The sequence below is a fragment of the Coenobita brevimanus genome, chromosome 16 (genome assembly GCF_032717465.1).
Source record: "Coenobita brevimanus isolate Jiangsu-jjx chromosome 16, ASM3271746v2, whole genome shotgun sequence".
Taxonomy (NCBI): Eukaryota; Metazoa; Arthropoda; class Malacostraca; order Decapoda; family Coenobitidae; genus Coenobita; species Coenobita brevimanus.
In genome coordinates, this window is record NC_136969.1 from 11,946,123 (window position 1) to 11,965,774 (window position 19,652).

Here is a 19,652-nt window from a genome sequence, read left to right on the forward strand (position 1 = left end):
TACTAACAGAAGGGTGGTTACTTGTCTCCAGTCCAGTGTGGGTTTCGGAAGATGTGGTCGACCACAGATGCTCTCCTTTCTTTAGAATCATCCATCTGCCAGGCTTTTGCAACTAACCAGCATCATATCACAGTGTTCTTTGATTTGGAGAAGGCGTACGACACTTCCTGGCATCATGGTATATTGCAATCTCTTTATGAGTTTGGTCTCCGTGGGCGGCTCCCCACTTTTATCCGGGAGTTTTTATCTAATCGTTTTATTCGGGTCCGAGTCGGGAGTGAGCTGTCTACTACACGTCCCCTTGAGGATGGTGTGCCACAAGGGAGCATACTAAGTGTTACCCTTTTTGCAGTGGCAATTAACAGCGTTATTTCTGTGCTCCGTGATGGTGTTCGTGGCTCTCTCTATGTTGACGATTTATCAATCTCTGTCACTGCCTCACGGATGTCAATGGCAGAAAGGAGGATGCAGATGGCTCTCAACCGTGTCTCTAGATGGGCTGATGAACGAGGTTTTCGATTTTCCTTCAAGAAGACCGTTGCCATGCATTTTTGCCGCATTCGTTGAGTCCACCCTGACCCAAACCTTTTTTTAGATGGGCGTCGTATTTCGTGTTTAAAGGAAACCCGGTTTTTAGGGCTGATTTTTGACAGCCGGTTGACTTGGGTCCCTCACTTGAGGTACGTAAAAGCGGAGTGTCTCAGAGCATTGGGTCTCTTGAAAGTTTTAGCGCACACATACTGGGGAGCTGATCGCAAGACCCTCCTCCTCTTGCATCAGTCTCTGATTTTATCCAAACTTCATTATGGATGTGAAGTTTATTCCTCTGCCTCAGAAGCCCGGCTTCGAATTTTAGATTCCATACATCATGCTGGTGTTCGTCTCGTCACTGGGGCATTCCGATCTTCCCCGATTTCGAGTTTGTTGGCTGATGCTGGTGTCCTTCCTCTAGACTTGCTCTGCTCTTCCCTTTTGATGAGATGTTGGTATCGCTTATCTCGTCTCCTAGACTCTGTGCCCTTTGCCAAGGTCTCTCAAGATTCTCGGTCACCTATTTTTGCCACTCGGCCATCCTTTCCAAAGCCCTTTGGTTTCAGGGTGCATTCAATTATGTCTAGCTTCTCTGTTCCTTCTGTGCCGATCACTCCCCATCGTGTCCCGAGAGTGGGCTACTGGCTTCTCCCCAGGGTGACATTTTGTCGTTTCTTCTCATCCAGTAAGGCCTCCCTTCCTTCTCAGGTTTTATTTTCTCTGTTTTTAGAGCATGCCTCTTCTCATGGGGACTCCATACCAGTTTATACTGATGGATCTAAGTCTGATGTGGGTGTGGGCTTTGGTGTGGTGTTTCCCACCTTCTGTCGAGGTGGGAGCCTCCCTGTGACTGCTTCTGTTTTTACGGCTGAGCTGACTGCTATTTTATTTGCCCTTCAGATTCTCTTCACTCTCCCCCACACTGCTTTTACTGTTTTTAGTGACTCACGAAGTGCTCTTTCTGCAATGGAGTCTTTTAATCCCTCTCATCCATTGGTTTTATCCATTTTAGAGTGGCTTTTCCTTTTAGGGCGTCGTGGACGTCATGTAGATTTCTGTTGGGTTCCAGCTCATGTATAAGTGGCAGGGAATGAACGAGCTGATCAACTGGCCAAGGCGGCAGCGGCTCGTCCCCCTCTTGCACAGTCCCCTCTGTATCGTCTGCCTGCTGCAGATATGCACTCCTTTATTGCCTTCAGGGTTTGGTGCTGTTGGCAGGAGCATTGGGATGCTGTGGGTGCCAATAAGTTGCGCTCGATTTGCCAGAAGGTGGGCTCATTCAGTTACCACGGCATCCCTCGTCAATGGGAGACTGCTTTGTGCCGCCTCCACATTGGCCAAACCCGTTTCTCTCACGGTTTTTTAATGGAGAGGGCTCCTCCTCCATTCTGTGATGACTGTCTGGTTCCCTTGACTGTTCGGCACCTGTTGGTGGAGTGTCCTAGTCTTGAGGATTTGCGGCGTCGGTTCTCCTCTGACCACCAATCGGATGGTGGTGTGTATCATCTTTCCTCCGTGCTTGGGGAGGATGCCTGTGTCTTGGGAGGGGCAACCCTCTCCTTTGTGAAGGAGGCAGGACTTCTTAAGGATATTTAGAATTTCTCCTTTTTGATTGTGTGGCTTATCCTCTGTTTTTTGTTTTTTGTTTTTTACTTCTTTGTTATACGGCGGCATATGACCCTGGCAGTTGCACCGCCATGATTATTATTAAAAAAAAATAATAATAATAACACTTTCCACAATCCTTGTCTATCCACCCTGTCATATGCTTTCTCCAAATCCATGAAAGCCGCATACAACGTCTTTCCATTCTCTAGAAACTTTTCCACTAAAGATCTAAGAATGAATATCTGATCTACACAACCTCTTCCCTTCCTAAAGCCTCCCTGTTCTTCTCCAACTAATTTCTCTGTTCTTTCTCTAACTCTGTCAATAAGTATCCTACCATACACTTTTCCTATTATACTAAGAAGACAAATGCCACTATGATTACCACACACTTCTTTTTTCCCTTCTCCTTTGTACAAGGGAATAATTATACCTGACTTCCAATCCTCCGGGACTCTACCTTCCTCCCAGGCTAATCTGCACATCTTCCACATCCATTCTACTACTATCTCTCCCCCATGCTTCAGCATTTCACTACACACTCCATCAATTCCTGGGGCTTTTCCAGATTTAACTTTCTTCATTGCTTGCACAACTTCTATCCTACTGATTTCTTCCCGTCTTCTCACCTCCCTCCTTCTCCCAGCCATTCCCCAGCCACTTATGCTCACACATTCTACTTCATCCAAATGGCACTGTTCAACGTGTTTGCCTTGTATAAGAAGTAGCCTACAGATGCGTGCAAGTAACTCTCCTGGAATTTGTAGAGCATATCATCTACGATCTTCTGCATTTCCACGAAGAGGACTGGCCTGCATCTGAACACACACTCCACCAAGCCCCAGACCTACATACTCGGCGGCCAGCACCAGCATCAACTTTTTTTTTTTTTTTTTTAAATAACAGAATGGAGGAAAGAAAAACAAATGGGGAAAAAAAAAATAATCCATACACCAGATTACTGGTGTCCTCTATTCATAAAATATCTGTAACATTTAGACTTGAACAGTTGTGGGTTGAAATTTGGAGGAAAACAACTCTGGGGAAGCGAGTTCCAGAGAGATGCAGTTCGGGGAATGAAAGAATTCTGATAGGCAGAAGTTCTGCAATATGGTTGAGTGACATTCCAGTCATGAGCGCTACCAGATGCCCGTGTAGCACGAGGGAAGGCATGGAGAGGTGGCACCATGGACGCAACTTCGTCTGAGCATTTGCCAAAAAAATATCTGTAAAATAATGCAAGGGAGGCAACATTCCTTCTTACTTGCAGGGGAGGTAGTTTATATGTAATGGCAGGGTTGTTAATGACTCTAACAGCTTTATTCTGAATTTTGTCTAGTTGTCTTAATGCAACGTCTCCACAACCAGTCCACAAGGGTGAGCAATATTCAAGCTGAGAGCGCACATGACTCTTATAAATTATAGCTAACTGCTCATCGGAGAAGAAGTTACAGACTCTGTACAATAATCCAAGTTTCTTTGAGGCGGTTTTAGCAAGTGATCTGACATGAGAGGTCCAGCTGAGGGCACTGTTAAGTGAGACATCAAGAATCTGAATACTTTTGGAGATGGGAATGTTAGTAGCACTGAAGGTAATGTACGAATCTGGCAATATCTGTCTATTAGTAAACTGTGTATATTTAGTTTTACTAGCATTAAAAGAGACAAGGTTGTTTTGTCCCCATTTACTGATTGTAGCTAGATCTTGATTTATGGAGATGGCTGTACTGAGTTGAGAGGTAGAGATATTAGACTTTGCAAATGGATGTCTGAGTGTGAATGAACTACGTAGTGTTGAGTCATCTGCATATGATTGAACGGGATTGTGAGTGACAGATAAGAGATCATTAATATGAACCAGAAATAGGGTTGGCACCAGAACTGATCCCTGTGGCACGCCGGCGTTAATTGAGTGGAAATTCGAATATACATCATCTACTTTTACTCTTATTTTCCTGTCACTAAGATAAGAAGAAATCAAAGGAACAAAAGACATTAGTCCATAGCAAGGGAGTTTGGACAGCAGGGAACGGTGCCATACTCTGTCGAAAGCTCTAGAGATAGGAAGAGCTACTGCATGAGTTTCTCCAAAAAGATCAATTGATTGATGGATGGTATGAGTTAAGAGATTGAGTATGTCAATGGTGGATCTTTCATGGCGAAAACCGTATTGTCTATCACTAATTAAGTTGTTGGATTCAAGATGTTTAACAATATGCTTATTAATTAAAGTTTCAAATACCTTACCAAGAGAAGATGTGACAGCTATTGGTCTGTAATTGGAGGGGTCAGACGAACTTCCTTTCTTCGGAACTGGGTGGATATTGGCTTCTTTCCATGAATTTGGGAATAAAGAAGTACGTATGCATAGTCTGAATAATTTGGCTGGGACAGAGGCAAGTTCAGGGGAACACTTTTTCAAAATAATTGGCGGAATTCCATCTGGGCCTGGAGCTTTGTTGGTAGGGAAATTGTCTAGGATGGATTTTATGAATCTTGTCTGTATTTTAAGTGGGGCAATTTCGGGAGAATCAAGTTCCAGTACTGAGACATTCTGGCTGGTATCATCTATGGTAGAGTTTCTTGCAAAGGTACTAGCAAAGATATCTGCTTTGCCACGTGGGTCATTTGTAATATTGCCATCTGAAGATTTTAGTGGGGGAATGGAAGATGACTTGTTAAAGTTATTATTGAAAGAATTAAGAGTTGACCAGAATATTCTATTGTCATTAGGGTTGTTAAGTAGTTTTGATGCTTGCTTTTGAAGAAAGTTTGATTTAGATAGATTTAATACAGCGTTTGCATGATTTCTAGCAATTTTAAATTGGGAGAGTGATTCAGATGTTTTTGATTTTAAGTAAGAGTTATATGCTAATGACTTTTGGGCTGTTGCTCTGGCACAATTGCCATCAAACCATTTTGGAGAGTTTGATCTTTTAGTGAATTGTTGACTTGGTGTCAATAAATCCATACCAGCTAGTATTAAGTCGCAAATGTGGGACTGGGTAGAATTGGGATCACTAGAGAAGAAAGACTGCCATGGAACATCAGCAAGATAATTTCTAAATCCATCCCAGTCTGCCCTGTCAAAGTGCCATCGGGTCACCTTGACAGGTTCGGAATGGGGAGGTGTAGGAGGGTTAACTAATGAGGCTTTGATGAGATTGTGGTCAGAGGATCCAAGTGGTGACAGTACCTCTATCCTGTATTGATCTGGATTATTTGTCAAGAATAAATCCAAGAGATGGGCATTATGGTCAGGATTATCAGGTATTCTGGTTGGTTGCTTTACCAACTGGGTGAGATTAAACAATTCCGCAAACAGCTCTCATTCTAGAGCAGCGTCATCAGTCCGGGCAGAATGCAATAACCATTCAACATTGTGTATGTTAAAATCACCCAAAATAGTAATTTCATTGCCGAGGGCAAGGTCAAGGTTACTCAACTGAGTGGATATGGAATCAAATACACTGAGTTCCGAAGACGCATTGGGGGAACGATAAACTACAGATATATTTGGTAATGTTTTGGCAATTTAATTTATATAATGGGTAATCAAAACTGGATGAAGTGAAGTTTAAAATAGTATCAACTGCATATTGGGATTTGATATAACAACAGGCACCCAGCATGCACAACCACCAGCGCCAGGATTGGCCCAGCCACCACCAGCACCAGCACAGCCTGTGGGAGACCCCACACCAGCACCACCACAGCCTGTGGGATACCCCACACCAGCACCATCAGAAGCAGGGCCATCACAGGTGCCACTATCACCACCAGCACCACCTGCAGGAGGCCCATCAGGGGAGCCAAAACCACCACCACCTCCAGTTGCTGGTCCGTCGGGAGAACCAGTGCCTGGGCCTGCAGCTTCCGCACGACAGGACCACAGAGCACGAGGGTGTCCAAGTAAGCATCGCCGGGTCATCCACAACGATTTGAGGTTGGATCGCACTCTGAGCCACCACTGGGTGAGGATCTCTGACAAGAAGAGGCTCAGGTGTGCCTTGTATTTCAAGTTGGGGAGGAGGAAAGACACAAGGAACATGTGTCCTGTATGTGATGTGCCACTTTGCATGGGTGATTGTTTTGACTGGTACCATACCGAGCAATACCTTCATTAGTGGAGCGCACGCACGCACGCGCACACACACACACACACACACACACACACACACACACACACACACACACACACACACACACACACACACACACACACACACACACACACACAGTACAAAACTCCTCACCTCCCAACCGATGTGGTCCTGCAGGAAGATCATCGTTACTGGACAAGTACGTGGTATTCTTTTTTTATTTATCTATTTACCTTTATTTATGTCAGTATATTTATGTATACATATTATTGTTTTTTATCTCAACACAAATGACAGGGAAATAAGTATAGCTTCAGTTTCAGTTGGTAGGAACAGTTTGTGTTCATGTGTGGTTTCTGAGAGGACTAAAAATAAAACAGAAGTAATTGTATGAAATAGTTGTTACTAAAAAACCAAAGAAAGTGAAGCTAGCAAGCATAAAAGTGTTAGCGCGCTACGGGAAATTAGCATAAGTGAGCGTAGCTGGTGGCGGGTCAGTGTGCAGCAAAATACGCCATAGTTTTTTGCATTTTTATCGAAAACCACGAGGCCTAGGATCACCGTTCTTTACTGAGAAGAAAGAGGATGAAATTTTGCATGGGATGATGAAACAAAAACATAAGGGTGCCAATGAAAGTTCTTCGCAAACCCTCCCCGAATAACAAAGTTGTTTTTTGTCGAAAATGGGTTTACTTTCTCGCTTATTACTCGAAGACCATACGTCGTATCAAACGGGGACCTGACCCATTCGAAGCCTAATAAAATTCTTTTTCGATTGATGGTATAACATTCGACTTGTGATATTGGGAAGCGAAATCTATGATCCTGAATGTTTATTCCGAGCTCCTTAACGTACGGTACATGTTCAGCATCATGACCTTGCATTGCACACTTGGCACAGAGTGATTGGGAAGCCCGACAAGTCTTTTCAAGATGCCCATAAAGCTGGCATTTGGAGCAGTGAAGGGGATTGGGAATATATGGACGGACATTGACAATTTCGTATCCCACTCTCACATGACTGGGAAGGGGCACTTCTCCAAATGTCAAAACGATCGTAGCTGTCTTCGTCCTTATCCCTTCCGTGAAACGAGTGATGAAACGGGCATCTATTACGTCCTGCTGCTTAAGTTCCTGTATGATCTCGTCCTCTTCCATTACCATGAGATCCCTGCAAGTGATGACACCTTCACAGGAATTCATGGACCGCGGGATCCTTGACTCGACGACATACTCATGGAACTTACACAGTTTAAGCAAGTCCTTAACCTGGGCAGAATTTACGGTTTTGATAAGGAGATCTCCACTAGCAAGTTTTCTTTACAAATTCTGCCTCACCAGCACATCGATCAGTTACTTTCTTTATCATGAAAGGATTGAGGCTAGCCAGGGGAGTAGAACCGAGGACATGTAGAGTCACGAACGTGGCATTATTTACAGAGATGTCAAGTGGGACGCGGGTCTGGGCCATTCAGTCTGGGGGTGGTCTGTCCGTAAATCAGTTGGGGTTCGGTCAGGGCCGCCTGCCCCCTGAAGGGGGGGAGGAAGCAGTAGGGGCTTCCGCCATAGTAACCACCACCTCCCAACAAAGGCAGTGGGAAGGAGAAAAGATGAGCAAGGGACAAACAACCGGGGACCACACACCTAAGGCTGAAATTGCCCTCTCAAGCAACTCCAGGGAGACCCGACCATGTTAATTCACGCCCCAGAGCGATCAGTGGGGGAGACCCTACTTGGGCAATAAGCAAAGGTAATCTCAGTGTACAGGAACAGACACCTACTGTTCCCAGCTAATAGGGAGGGGAGGAAAGTGAGAGACTAGCTATCCTAGAGTCACCAGAAAGGTGAAAAAAAAAAAAGCTATTGCCGGTGAGGCAGCCCTACAAAGCTAGAGGAGAGAACAGATGAGAACACGTCTATACCCTCCGCGACCATGCATAAAAGTCCCACAGTGATAATTTTTTTTTTTTTCCGTTCTATCGACCATTGGGGCCTAAGCCCCTGATCATTAAGGTCATATATGTATATATATATATATATATATATATATATATATATATGTATACACATATACACATATATACATATATATACAAACGTATATATATATATACACACACACACACACACACACACACACTTCCATGCATATATACAGACACACTTTCATGCACACATACATATATATATATATAATTTTTATTTTATTTGTTTTTTTTATTTTTATTTTAACTACTTTTTTTATCTTTTTTTTTTTTTGACCTTACATTATTGATAAACAAAAATACCTAATCTAAAGATCCTAAAACTAATCACCTAACGGACAAACCGCTAACCTATACTAAATCCTAAGAGACAAATAACTAGACCTACACTAATGATAAAAAAGCTTTGACCAAGAGGACACCATCGACTGCAGATATGTAATGCTTTTCTACATTACATACCTGCACTCATCACCTGCTGACTGTCAGTCGAGGCACAACTTAATATAGGGGGCATCGATATATGAAAGAGAACCAGACGAGTCAGGAACATATCCATATACATCAGCTGTCGGCCCTAATTAGAATAACTTAAACAAGATGATATAATATATTTACATAATTTGTACAAAAGTGAAGGACCTCGCCCAACCGAACACCACCGACTGCAGTGCCCAATACCTTTCTATATTGCACACTTGCACTCATCAGCTGGTGACTCAGGCGAGGAACCGGGTTTAATGTAGGGGACATCAATATTAGAAATAGATCAGTGGGAAGGAGGAACTACTTCAAATATGTCAACTGTCAACCCTAATTAATAGTACAATATATACATATTTACAGTCCATAAAAACCATACCCACACAGTAAAAAAGTCACATCACTAATCAGTTCGGTCTCTCTCAGGAAAGCCATCAATTTATCAGTCATAACAATGTTCCCATCACCCAGGATGGTGGAAAGGGTGAAGGGGACGTCTGCTGCGCCGCAGTAATTTATAAGTGACGTGCGTTCACGAATAAATCGCCGACAGCGCAGGATGATATGACTGATAGATAATACATCACAGATGTCACATTGCGGTGGGAATCGTCTTCCCATATAAGGTTTCATGTGCGTTAGGATGGTGGCATTAAGCCGCAAATCAGCCAACCCTTTTTCTTCCAGGCAACTGGGATGGTTGGCAGTGTCCCAGTCGTCCAGGTACGGCTTGCATGTTGGAATATTTAGTCTGGTCCACTGACCTTACCAAAGAAGATTTATTGATTTCCTTCCGAGAGAGACTCGACCATAGATCACGAGGAATGTCCCAAGTCTCCTCGAGCTCTACAGCCGACTTTGCAAGTAAGTCAGCCTGCTCATTGCCGTAGATACAACAATGACCAGGCACCCAAATCAGTGTAAATTGCTTGTTGCATGAATGCAGTTTGTTAACAATGCAGCCCTGGATCTCATTAGAATCCGTAGTGCAAGAAGCAATCGCCTGAAGGGCTGATTTTGAATCTGAAAATATGAAAGTAAGTCATGGTTAAAACTGAGAGCATAGTCTATGGCTTTGTCAATAGCAAAAAGTTCAGAGGTAAACACAAATGTATGAGTCGGCAACCGATACCTGAGGGCACATTCGGTCAACCATACACTTGCACCCACATTCACTCGACTTGGAACCGTCGGTGTACAATTGGTGGGACCCCAAGTGACGTACGATGATGTTACGAAACAAGTGGTGGACCTCCGCCTCCGGCGCCTTGGCCTTTTGTGCTGGGAGCCATGATACATCAATGGTAATGCCGGGTTGCTCACAAGGTGCTACATTTTTTGACATCAACTTGTCACAGTCATTGAGGTCCACACCAAGCTCCTGAGTCAGTAAGTGGATGTGAAAGGCAAGTGGCCGCCGCACCCGCCGCAGAAGGAGGTGGTTTTGACGCAGGCAGTTACGGGCCACATTGCTGATAATACTTTTCCTTGATGTTCATATGCCGTATGATAATGCCAGGTGGTCACGGCGAATATGGAGGGGAGGCACATTCGCCTCCAATTCCATACGAGCTACACGGGTACACCGGATGGCTCCAAGACACATTCGCAAACATTTATTCTGCAACACATCCAATCCTTTCAGTGTGGCATCGGATGCTGAGCCATTCAACTGTGCGCCATAGCCTAGCTTTGAATGAATAAGGGACTCATACACCTTTAATAAAGATTTTCTGTCGGCATCCCATGTCGTACCCACTAGGTACTTGAGAACATTTAAAGGTTTATTACAACGAGCAATCAAATCATTAACATGAATTTTGAAGTTCAAACGACGATCAAAATGTATTCCCAAAAGCTTTACAGAATTTTTAGGTGTATCGCCTGATTATCCAAACTTAAGTACAAATTAGGTACATTACAAGTCGTAAAAACTACAGCGGCACACTTAGGGATGGAAAACTTAAATCCCCACTGCAAGGCCCATTGGTGGACGGAATCAAGGGCTGCTTGAATCTGCCCAGCCAAAAATTGTGCATAATGGGAAGAGTGCCATATTGCACAATCGTCAGCGTAGAGCGAGTATTTAAGATTCCTCGGGATGGGAGCTGGTGACAGAATATCATTGATCATAATGCTAAATAAAGTAGGACTAAACACACTTCCCTGCGGCAGCCCATGTTCCTGGATAAATATATATGATGACATGTTACGGGGCAATTTGACAGAGAAAGTCCTGTCTGTTAATAAATTTGAAATAAAAATAGGCAAATTTCCTCTTAAACCATAAGCATAGAGCTTCATTAGCCCCTAAAATAGTAATCTCAGCGATCGGGCCTTTTGAGCAATTTCCTAAAAGGACGAGCAAGCACCGATCGTGCAACATCCACAAAAAACTGGCAGCAGCAGGCTCCACCCCAGCTGTGACCCAGATGGCTTCTAACCAATCAGAACTAAGTGTTGGACACACCGGAGGGGGGATCCAGGCCCATACCCAGGCGGTGGGGGGTGTACCCTCCATTTCCCTCTCACCACGTCCCTCTACCCCGCTACCTTGTTGCTACTCTACCTCTCACCGCTCCAATCACCACCACCACCACTCCCACACCCTCCTCATACATCACCCCCCCCCATGTCCCTGTACTCCACTGGGGCCCTTCCTTTGTGTCTGGTGGTGGTCTCCTCCCATCCCTCCATCCCCATACTCCCCCTCCTGGCCTTACCACCTTCCACAACTACCCCAAACCCCCCATCCCTACCCCTACCCTCACCCACACCCCTAGCACGCAGTATCTTTACCTCCCCAGCCTCGAATATTGCGTATTTTTTACGCTTGATGGCGCGTGTTTTTGAATCAGTACCTGTAATTTATTCGTGTCTTTGCATACAGATATTTTAGCTGTCTTTATTCGAAACCCACTCGAAAAAGAAATTTTATTTTAAGCCGATACATGCACACAAGTTGGAGCCTTCAAAAACGAAACGAAACGAAACGAAAACTAACTAGATTTGACAGCTCGGAGGGGAGGGGAGGGGAGGGAGGAGAAAGGAGAGAGGAGAGATTAGGCGAGGGGAGGGAAGGGAAGGGAGGAAAGAGGAGGGGAGGGAAAGGAAGGGGAGGGAGGGGACTGGAGGTATGGGGAGGGGAGGATAATTTTTACTATTTATCTTATTTTTATTGGGGAGTTCATGACCATTTTCCCTAGCTAGATTTGACAGCTCGCGGGGAGGGGAGGGGGGAGGGGAAGTTAGGCGAGGGGAGGGGAGGAAAAAGGAGGGGAGGGATGGGAATGGAGGTATGGGGAGGGGAGGATAATTTGTACTATTTATCATTTTGGGGGCGGGGTTTGTCACCATTTTATTTTTTTCTAAGCACATTACAGTGGTTTATAACATCAGTACATACCAAAAAAAAATTGATTTTGGTGACTTTGTACGTATTTTTGTGAAAAAAAAAAAAAAAAAACGAGCGGCGTAATTTCTTTCTCGCCGGGGCCGTGATGGATAACTATTATAAAGTTCGACGGGTCATAGCTAGGTAACTATTGGCTTTAGGAGGGTGGGGTTTGCGTTTTCAGGTGTGTAAATTCAAGCTCTATAAATCGGGCATAAAACTTTTAACCTTTGAGAAAGTAAAAAAATTGGCCTGTTTTTGCGGCCTGGGGGGCAGTCGAGGCTGGAGAATTGCATACCCTAGGGGTTAGTATACCGTGTCGCCAAGTCATGTCATAGGCTTTATGAATGTCCAAGAATGCCCCTATCATGAATTCTTTATTGGCACATGCCTCTGAATACAATGCTCCAAATTCATTAAATGATCTAGTGAACTTCTGTATTTACGGAAGCCACATTGTTGATCATTTAACAAATTCTTCGACTCTAAAACAAAAAGAAGCCTATTGTTTACCATACGTTTCATGACCTTACACAGACAAGAAATCAACACAATAGGACGAAATGAAGTGGGATTCGTAAGATGACCAGCCTTTTTGGGTATCGGTATGACGTGTGCAAAGTGCCATGAGTTTGGAAACGTTCGAGATGCCCAAATCTCATTGTACAATGCAAACATCTTAATCAGGTTGTCCTGATTAAGATGCTGGATCATACCGTACGTGATGGTGTCAGGTCCAGGGCTGGTGTCTTTACAGGATTTAAGGGCAAGGAGCAGTTCATCTAACATAAAGTCTTGGTTGTACGGGGAGTCTTCGTCTTCTGTAGCAAAGTCTATGATCTGTAGCTCAGCCGTGCGTTTCTGGTGTTGAAAACGCGGGTCGTAATTAGCTTAGCTACTTACATGAGAAAAACTTCGGGCAAGGATGTTAGCAACGTCCACGGGCTTGTCATAGATGGTGTTGTTCACCTGCAGTGTGGTGACAGGGAAGTATGGGCCTTTATTATTTAATATTCTTATAGTGGAGCAGACTTTACTTAATCGTGTTGTATGAGTCACCGTGGACACAAAGGACCGCCAGGAATCACGTTTGGCCCTTCTTATTATTCTTCTTGTGTCAGCCCGTGACTGTATGCAATAAAATTTTCCTCAGTGGGCTGACTATCAAAAATCCTGTATCTCCTATTGCGTTTCCTTAACCCGCCCCATCCCGACATTTTTGGCCTTTTTTTTTTGGCTCAAACATCCGCTTTTGGTGAGAAACATCGAAAATTCATAGAGAAATCACTCACCTGAGGTTTAAAGTACCCGATTTAGGTGAGAGAACTTCCTTATCTGACTGGGTTTTCTAACAGGCTGGCACCAAAGAAAACGAGTTCTATGGGAGGGTAACTATTTTATCCACTCATAAACAGTATTTATTTATTTACTTGGTACGAATTTATATGTAGTACATGTGTATATTGGTGTTCAAACAGTAATATAGGCATTATAAGCATTGTTTCACTCACTAACTCATCACCATTCATGACCTTTTTTTTCCCACATTACCTGATCATCATTTCTGACTGTTTCTTCCTCTAATGCTATGTAAACTTTGTCCTCCACATTGTCATCGATTGGGGAATCACTCTGGCCCTGAATGTCTTTATTGGCCAGGTCACTGGTAACAGGTGAATTGCCGAGACAATGGCGTGAAGGGGGGGGGGAGAGGTTATGCGGTGTAAGGCATTGTTCCTGCTTGGCATCTTGTAGAGGAATAGAGGAAGGTGTCCCGTGTATACGTGCCAAAAATCACTCGCGAAATCACTCGCGAAAATTGAAAATTGTGCAAATTAGGGACATTGCAATGTTGCCGCGTTAATTCATGTCGTCGGGACGGCGCGGGTTAATGCTTGTCGGCAATCTGGCGTCCACCAATGTGGTCCATGCTTTGCATGAACTGTAGATGTCTTGGGGATAGCAGCCTCAGCTGTGTGTAATATGGAAGTAGTTACATTTTCGACCTTAACCTGTCACGTCCCAAGCTGTTTTGCACCTCCGACACCCCCCAATCCCGAGCTATTTTGGAAAAAAAAAATTTTGGCTAAAACCTCCGCTTTTGGTGAGAAACATCGAAATTTCATAGAGAAATCGCTGACCTGAGGTTTAAAATACTAGAAACAGGTAGCAGTACCTCCTTACCTTACTGGATTTTCTATCAGGAAAATGAGTTCTATGGGAGGGTAACTATTCCACACCATTCATAAACAGTATTGATTTATTTGGTACGAATTTATATGTAGTACGAGAGTATATTGTTTTTCAAACAGTAATATAGGCATTGTAAGCATTGTTTCACTCACTAACTCATCAACATTTCTTACCTTTTTTGGCGACATTAACTGATCATCATTTCTGACTGTTTCTTCCTCTAATGCTATGTAAATTTTGTCCTCCACATTGTCATCGATTGGGGAATTACTCTGGCCCTAAATGTCTTTACTGGCGAGGTCACTGGTAACAGGTGAATTGCTTAGACAATTGAGTGCGGGGGGGGGGTAGGTTATGCAGTGTAAGGCATTGCCCCTGCCTGGCATCTTGTATAGTAGAGGAAGGTGTCCTGTGTATACGTACGAAAAATCATGAGCGAAAATTGAAAATTGTGCAAATTATGATGTACCAGTAAGTCAATGGGACTAGCTGTGACAAAACGTTGCAACGTACCCATACGTCGATGGGATGCCTCGGGTTAACATCTATGGTCTCCCCAAATATATCTAAATTGGTGATCCTTGAGAAGATCCCCAATCTGCTTTCTTATAGTTGAATATTGGATGTGGAGAGTCCAAAACAATGTCGTGTGTATAAAAAAGACAGATGGGTAAATGATCACTTCCCAAGGAGTCGTCATAAGGGTCCCATGAGAAATCTTGATGTATACCAGGGGAGGCCAAAGATAAGTCAATGACCGAAAAGTTACCAGTACGATCATCTACATGAGTCGCTCTACCAGAGGGACAGTGGTTGGACTGTAGTATTAGGTAGGCTACTTTCTCCCCACGACCATCAATCCTCAAGCTACCCCATTGATAGTGATGGGCATTAAAGTCGCCCAACACTAACTTATTTCCAGGATGATGTTCGAATAGTGAATTTAAAACATCAATATCAATGAGCCCATGTGGAGGACAGGACAGAGGACAAATAGACAGATACGTGTTATTAAATTATACTCTGCACCCATCAGTTTTCAGAGTAGAATTAAGAATCACTTCCATTTGTGGGTGTGATTTGTGTGTGTATATGGCAACTCTGTGACCTTCATATCATCTATATGAATGGTAGTGGTTGGAACTGTGGAGGATCAGGATGATCCTCCAGGCGCATCTCCTGTAAACAAACAATGTCTGGCCTGGGTATTGAATGCAAGATTGCTATATTTTGTAATTTATTCCAAACACCTCTACAATTCCACAGTAATACAGTGAAAGCGATGGTTTAAGATTTACGAGGGTGGCCAGTGCTCTTAGTTTTTTTTATGCCGCCCGCTAACATGCGAGTGACTACCAAGGGACCTTTCCCGATGCTTGCTCATGGAGACCTCCATATTTTCGTCAATAACGAGGCTCCCAGACTCCACCGAGGAAGAGCTATTCTCTTCCTCGCTGGACCAGGAACGGGAAGGACATGAGCACGTGCCGGGTTGGTGAGGGTGGTCAGATTAATCGTGTCAGACTTCTCGGACTTCGATTTTGGCCACACCAACTGCGAAGGAGCAGCAGCAGCCTGGGAGACGGAAGTAGCGACAGGGATGTCTGTAAGAGTTGGAAACAAGATACAGGGGGTCTCAGTGGGGACTGAGAGGCAGGGCGGCGGTGGCATGACGAGCGAAGCGTAAGGTCAGCTCTGTGTCTTCACAGTGCATCATCACGGGACGGAACACCACCGCCGATGCATAGGACATATTAGGCTTGGGAGTTGCATGCAACTCCATCACCTTAATCCTAGCATCTCAGAAGGAAATACTCACTGTCACTATCACAGTGCAGACTACCTTCTCCTCCCTTTCCCACTTCGGACAAACCCTCGAGGAAGTGAAGTGAGCATCCTTGCAGCGAAAAGCAGCACTCAGTCCTCGGATGTACAGTTGTCAGCAGAGTGGGACCGATTCCACAGACAGCGCACTTGGAAACCCGACAAGTCTTTTCGTGGTAGTCCAGTAGAGCTGACATTTCCTGAGCAACGAAGGGGATTGGGAATGTATTCTAATTTCTTATCTTACTCTTCTACATTAGTAGGTAGAGATACTGTATTTTCAAAAAGTTCAAAAAGCTCGACTACTGTGGCTGTCTTCGTCCTTATGCCTTCCTGGAAACGAGTGATAAAGCGAGCATCAATGATATCTTGCTAAGCAAGTTCCTGTATGATCTCTTCCTCACTCATCACCATGAGATCCCTGCAAGTGATAACACCCTTGCAGGAAATCATGGATGTTGAGATCTTGGCCTTGACATCATGGCAGTGAAACTTGCCCAGCTTCAGCAAGTCCTAAACCTGAGAGGAGTTGAGAGTCTTTACTAGGAGGTCTCCATTTGCAAGTTTTTTAACTTCTTCTACCTCACCGGCACATCCATCAATCACCTTAATGATGAAGGGATTGAGGCTGGACAGGGGAGTAGAACCAACCGCATGAATAAGTATAAACGAGGCGTTCTTGATATTTATTTCTAGAGGGGCATGTGTCATCGGCCGTTAAGTCTAGTCATAGTCTGTCCGTTGAACAGTTGGGAGTCGGTCAGGACTACCTCCCCACCTGAAGGGAGGGGAGGCAGCAGGGGTGTCCGCCATAGTAACCACTTCCCCCTCACGGGGAATGTGGAAAGAAAGAGAAGAACGAGCAAGGGACAAAGCACCCAGGGAAGACACCTAGTCTGAGATTCCCCTCTCAAACCACTCTCGGGAGGATGCGCCTGTGTGTAACTCACACCCCAGAGCGATCAGTCGGGGATACACTTCAGAGGTGAGTAAGCAAAGGCAATCTCAGTAAGTAGATATAGACACCTACTATATCACTATCGAGGGTAGGGAGGATTATGAGAACTAGCTATGCTAACTTTTATTGGTCATCTGTACAAAACTAATGCTGGTGAGGCAGCCCTGAAAGCTAGAGAAGAGCCAGAAAAACACGTCCGTACTCCCCACGACCATGGATGAAAGTCCCGCAGTGATTTTTTCTTTTCTTTTTTTTGGCCTATCGACCATATGGGCCAAAGCCCCTGGTCATTAAGGCCTGATTTTTATTTATATATATATATATATATATATATATATATATATATATATATATATATATATACATATATATATACATACATACACACACAGACACTTCCGTACATATATACAGACACACTTTCATGCACACGTACATATACTGTATATTTATATAATAATTTTTATTTTACTTATATTTTTAATTTTTTTAATTTTGGGGGGTTTTATATATTTTAGACATTATAAAGAGAAACCTAATCTATAGACCTTAGAACTAATCACCTGACAAACAAATCGCTAACCTATACTACATCCTACAGAGACAAATAACTAGACCTACAGTAATGGTAAAATTACATTGACTAACGGAACACCATCGACTGCAGATATGTAATGCCTTTCTGCATTACATACCTGCACTCATCACCTACTGAATCTCAGTTGAGGCACAACTTAATATAGGGGACATCAATATATGAAAGGGAAACAGACGAGTCAGGAACAGTTCCATATATGTCAGCTGTCGGCCCTAATTAGCACAACTTAATTAAGATGGTATAATGTATTTACCTAATATGTACAAAAAGTGAAGAACCTAGCCCAACAGACCACCATCGACTGCAAGTTCCCAATACCTTTCTGTACGAGTATTGCACACTGGCACTCATCAGCTGGTGACTGTTTGTCGAGGAACTGGGTTTAATGTAGGCGACATCAATATTAGAAATAGATCAGTGGGAGGAGGAACTATTTCAAAATGTCTACTGTCAACCCTAATTAATAGCACAATATATGCATATTTATAATCGATAAAAACCAAAACCATATAGTTAAAAAGTCATATCACTCTGATCAGTCCGGTCTCTCTCAAGAAAGCCATCAATTTCTCAGTCATAACAATGTCCCAATCACCCAGGATAGTGGAAAATTTAAAAGTGAAGCGTGTTCACGAATAAATAGCCCACAGCGCAGGATGATATGACTGATAGATAGCACCGCATCACGGATGTCATACCGAGGTGGGAATCATTTTTCCACATAAGGTTTCATGTGCGTTAACATGGTGGCATTATGCGGTAATCGAGTCAACACTTTTTCTTCCAGGCGACTGGGATGGTTGGCAGTGTCCCAGTCACCAAGGTACGGCTTACGCATTCGAATATTTAGTTTGGTCCACTGACCTTCCCACAGAAGATTTATTGATTTCTTTCCGAGAGAGAGACTCGACCGTAGCTCACGAGGAATGTCCCAAGTCTCCTAGAGCTCTACAGCCAACTTGGCAAGTAAGTCAGTCTGCTCATTGCCGTAGATACGACAATGACCAGGCACCCAGATCAGCGTGAATGACTTGTTCCATGAATGCAACTAATTAACGATGCAACCCTGGATCTTGTGAGAGTCCGTAGTACAAGATGCAATTGCCTGAAGGGCTGATTGAATCGTAAAAATATGACAAATGAGATTAGAATTCATTCCTATGGCTAGTCTTTCTGAAGTAAATCAAAAAACTCTGTGAAACAGTGAAAATATTGACTCGAAACAGCTTGTATACACTTCAAATCATCTAAAAGAATTTACTTGTACAATCTGTAATATCATGTGGAAGCCGAAATCTCAGTGATGCATATATGAACTGTAGATGTACGCACTTTTTTAAATCTATCCATAGCTAATTCTTAAACACTTTCTCGGTGGTTTTTACATTTAAATTGCTTATTATTCTAAATTGAACGAAATAGACATAGAATACCTCCTGGATATCAGATATTAACACATTAGCCCTTAAGAAGTCAGGTACTCAATATTTAAATATTCTCAGTCGATGTGATTTCTTTGAGACTCTTATTATGTCGAATTACATCAATGGTGTAATTATCACTCATATGATTTCTGTCAATACCCATATATGTATAGTGTGGTATGATTTACAGGCATTACTATTGCGAAGTTTCCATGTCTTATTCTGTCTCAAACACTTCATTTTTTCTAAGTATAGATTACTATAAGTAAATTTAAATTTCATTAAAATATGAAATAAAAATTTATTATATAAATATCATAGTATAATGGGGGATGTGAATCATATACATATGGAAATATTACTGTTGTATGTGTTAATATATATGTTTTATATTTTATATATATATAAATATATAATAATTTTATTATTAATACAGAGATTGTATAAAAAAGAGAGAATTCATAGAACAGACGTGTTTCTGGCTCTTTTTATTTGCAGCTCTTTTTTCCTCAATAAAGTTAGGTTAGCTAGTTCTAATATTCCTCCCTGTC